The sequence below is a fragment of the Orycteropus afer genome, unplaced genomic scaffold (genome assembly GCF_000298275.1).
Source record: "Orycteropus afer afer isolate SDZICR_OR568_19922 unplaced genomic scaffold, OryAfe1.0 scaffold00385, whole genome shotgun sequence".
NCBI lineage: Eukaryota > Metazoa > Chordata > Mammalia > Tubulidentata > Orycteropodidae > Orycteropus > Orycteropus afer.
Genome location: NW_006921972.1, coordinates 275,093 through 279,936, shown reverse-complemented (window position 1 = coordinate 279,936; position 4,844 = coordinate 275,093).

Sequence of the window (4,844 nt, the reverse complement as noted above, 5' to 3'; positions counted from 1 at the left end):
CCTAAAAAAAAAAAAAAAAAAAAAGCTCCAAAAATGTATGTGCCTTATACACATTTTATTAGAATGCATGCTCATTAGTCAATGACATCATGACAGTTTACACGTTTAAGAACCATTTGTATGGATTTGTTAACTCACCAAAACTCAATATCCCACTTAATCTTTTCATCAGGATTTTGGTTAACAACGACCGTAAGCACTGCTTATTATAAATTACGCTCCTTCAAGATGGGAAGCAAGCACAAATGTACACCAAACAGCTTGCCTTCAAAACTATGTATACAATCAGCTGTTAAACAAGAAACCTTATTTTTTATTACCATTCTACCAAATAAGTTGTTCATATTTATTCACAGAAAGACCCAGCCATCTATAAATGCCTGTCTTCAGACAAATGTCTTTCATTCCACATTCAGCTCAAAACTAATCCAGCACACGGTGGAGGTAGGCCTTGTACAAGCAGCAAGTGAACATACCATGTGGAGACAATCATATCATCGAGTCCAGCCTCAACATTCGGAACTTTTACTCACTTTAAAACAGCTGTGATATCCAAACAGGGCACGTTACATGATGAGGACGATCCCCCACTATCTGCCATTTCTGCAGAGGGAGATTTTTAAATACAGAGTTATATTGTTCTTTACACTATAATCTTAAATTTAAAAATTCCCATTGCGCTTCCCCATAAAGGGCTTCCAGAATTAAAAATTCATAATTTGCCCTTACACTAAAAAAAAAGTAATAGTCTTTGAATGTATTTCAAGTTTGCAATCTGAATTACTATACTATAAAAGTAAATGTTGATTAAAAAGAAATCCAAATTTTGGGCAAGCAAGAAAGAGCAATTTAAGAGACCAAAAAAAAATTACTGAAAGTGAGCAAGATCAAACTGTCCTTATGACTAGGTTCAATACTATGTAAAGAGTGTCTCCACCAGAACACAGCAATTCAGACTGGAGACTGGGGTAAAGGAATTAGAGAAGCAGAGACAAAGTCTAGTGAAAGACCCTAAGACTTACATCAATATACATCCTCTGCTTCCTAGCTGACAGCACCCTGCTGAGTTTTGGTTAGACCTGGAGAGCCACGACCCTCATCTAGACATCCTAGCCTCGCACTGATGGCAGGGGGTCTGGGCATCACTCGGTGTTTATGCCGCCACCTGCAAGGCAGAACAGTGAAAAGTTCCAGAACACATATCCCAAATTATTTCAGTCAATACAGCAATGATTTGTTTATCCAAAAACTGCTTCAAGTCAATTCTTCACTGAATTACAGCAGTATCTGCCCTTATCCCCTCCAGCTTCAGCAATGTTTAAATGGTTCCCTGGCACCATCTCATTCATTGCCTCTTTGCCATGCTGGGATGGTCCCAACTGGTGAGAGAACTACTGCTCTCCCCAACTTCCTAGGTGTCTCCCAAGCTCCTCAGTATTCTGGCACTGGTATCTGAGAGGAAGATGATGGGAAATGGACAGCAGTGGAAGCACTCAACACACTGATCCTCACCCCTTACTGAAGTGTTTCTGAAAGTCAAGACACTCAGAGTTCCCTGGGGAACATCTTTAAAAAGCAGTTTCTTGGACCTCACCCCAGCCCTATGGAATCAGAATTTCTGAGAAGCATTTTAATAAGTACTAAACCATAAGAACGGTCCCTCAAGTTCATAAAGCAGCCACCCCTACCTTGTGATGCCCTTTCTACTACATAAACCCAAAAACCCGGGGCCATTGAGTCGATTCTGACTCATAGTGCCCTCCGCTGGGTTTCCAAGGCTGTAAATCTTTACGGAATTAGATTGCCCCATCTTCCTGGTGGATTTGAACCACCCAACTTGTGGTTAGCAGTCAAGTGCCTTAGCCACTGTGCCACCTGAGCTCCTTTTCCTGCTACGGAGATGTTTGTTCCTTTTCTTGATGTAACACACACAGTTACCACCATTTATACAAAAGTGTTATTTTCACCCAGCGTGCATCAGCTTGCCTCATCTTGAAGAAGGAAAAACTGCTTCAGTATTCCTATTAGTTTTACTCTGTGTTCAAATAATTGACCTCTCAAATTATTTACGGGGTGTTGACATTTTATTAATACCTTGATATTTTTGTCTTTTGCCCTATTGCTGCTACTGCAAAAATCAAAGTCATCCATCAGGAAATTACAGAAAAAAACTTAACCCTCTGGTTCCATAGGAGAGTGTCAGCACTGCAAGTTTAACGTCAGCAAGTCAGTGCAGACCACCCAGTTCACGAATGTTAAAAGTCAGTTCTAACAACTCTTGTTTGCCTAATGTTACTTGAATCTGAACCACTCAAAACGACAGACCAGGTGGGTCAAAGGAGCACGGAAGGATAAGGGGAGAGAAGGAACAAGATTTACTACAGAATCGTTCTGTAAATAAACCAGTCGAACAGGCACAAGACCACCCGCTCTACTCAAAGAAGCTACTCAAAGTCACTCCCCACTGCTCTTGCCCAAATCCGCAAACCTGGCTTTCCATCACAACACAGATGTAAACAGTGGATGGATGGAAATGGCTCGTTTATTCAGGTAGGAGCGTGAAATCCGTTAAATTTGAGAGAAGTGCGGAAACTTCTCCCACACCAAGGCCTGCACAATTCCAGGGGCACATCCTCAAATCACGAGGCAGGAGCGTTTCCTTGGCGAACGTGTTTGCGCAGAATTCAACCCAGTTTTTAACCTCCCTCAACGCTACCGCCGACTGGAAACGCCAACGAATTCCGGCACAACGATGTGCCCACAAAGACGACGGCGCCCCCGTCAGGAAACGCACCTTCTCCGCTATGCTGTACAGAACCTCGTCCATCTTCATGCACGTCGGGTCCCAATCGTGTCCGAAGCGGATGACCACGACCCGGTCCTCCTCGGACAGGATGGCCTGGTCCACCTGCCAGCCGTTGTGGAGATGCGGCAGCATGTACGACATCGCGAAAGCGTCACCGACGGCTAGGACACAGGACCGCATGCATCAGTCCTCACTGGCGCTGCTCGACCAGCGCGACACCCGGATCCCAGCAAGAGGCTGCCGCCGCCACCTCCGCGGACAGGCTGGCGCTAATGGGCCCGCTCCCCCAGTGGCTCCACGGCCCGAAGGGGCCGGCCCGCCGCCCTGCACCTCTCCCACCCGGCAGCCCAACGAGCCGCCGGCGCCCGATCCCCGCGCGGAACCCTCCACTCCGGACGCGCCCGACCCCCGGCCTCCGGCCCGCCCGTCCCCGCCCCCTGGCCCGCAAGCACCTCTCGGCAGCACCACAGCCTCCCGCGCAAGACCCCGCGTCCCTGCCGACACTTCCCAACGAGGGCGCCGTCGGCGTCGCGCGTGCGTGCGTACGGGCAGCGTGCGTACGGGCAGGCGTGCGTGCGTGCGTGCTTGCGTGCGTCCGCGGCGGCGCAGGCCGACTTGCGTCACGCGGAGGCTGTTTGGCGGCGGGAATCTCCAAAATTTACAGGTGCAAATGATACCACAAAAGAATGAAATTGATCAGCTGTTTTTCCACAAAAATCTTGGTAGATGGATTAAATTATGAATACAGCACAGCTGAGCCACTCCTCAGAAGGAAGGTTGGGTAATCCAATTCCGTAGAGATACAGCCTCGGAAACCCAAGGAGGGGTCGCCATGAGTGGGGGCCGACTACACGTCAGTGAGTCTGGTTTTTGGTTTGAAGACTTGTTGCATTTTCTCTTCGTGTGGATGTGAGCCCGCGGTTAAAGCTGAGACAGCCCTCAAAGAAAAGGATCACAGTGAACCCACCAGAAACCTAACTCACAGCGTTAAACCACAATTTTTCAAAATAGTGGTGCATTGTAACAATTTTGTCGTTCTTTCAAAAAAAAAAAAAAATGAATATTTTTAGTGACAGCTGAAATGTGTTGTGTATCACCGATGCATAAGTGTACTGAAAAATATTTTCCTTTTTTTTTAAATATTTAAGTATATGTTGTGTGCACATGAATTAGCACAGTCGTTCCTGTATACCAAACTAAACCAGGCTCACTACCATGGAGTCAGTTCAGACTCATACCGATCCCCTTCGAGTTTCCCGTAACCCTAACTGTAAGTCTTCCTTCAGCGGAGTGGCTAGTGGTTTGAACCACCAACCTTCTAGTTAGCAGTCAAATGACTCAGGTACTAGGCCACCAGAGCTTCTTAGTTCATGTACGTTGTGTTGTTGTTAGGTGCCATTGAGTGGTCTCCAGCTCAGCGACCCTATGCACAGCAGAAGGAAACGCCGCCCTCTCCAGGGCCAGCTCCACGATCCCTGGGATACTTGAGCCCATGGTGCAGCCACTATGTCAATCCATCTCATTGAGGACCTTCCCCTCTTTTGTGGACCCTCCACCATACCAAGCATGACCTCCTTCTCCAGGGAATTGTCCCTTCTGACAAATGACCAAAGTAGGTAAGAGAAGTCTGGCCATTCTCGCTTCCAAGGAGCATTCTGGCTGCACTTCCTCCAGGACAGATTTCTAAATTCTTTTAACAGTCCATGGTACTTTCAGCATTCTTAACCAGCACCACAACTCAAAAGGATCTACTCTTCCTTCGTCTTCCTTATTCATTGTCCAGCTCTCACATCCATATGAGGAGACTGAAAATACCATGGCTTGTGTCAGGCACACCTTAGTCTTCAAGGAGATATCTTTGCTCTTCAGCATTTGAAAGAGGTCCTTTGCAGCCAATTTGCCCAGTGCCATATGTCGTCTGATGTCCTAACTGCTGCTTTCATTGGTGTTAATTGTAGAACCAAGCGATATGACGTCTATGACAACTTTTATCTTTTCTCCATTTATCGTGATGCTGCTTATAGGTCCAGTTGTGAGA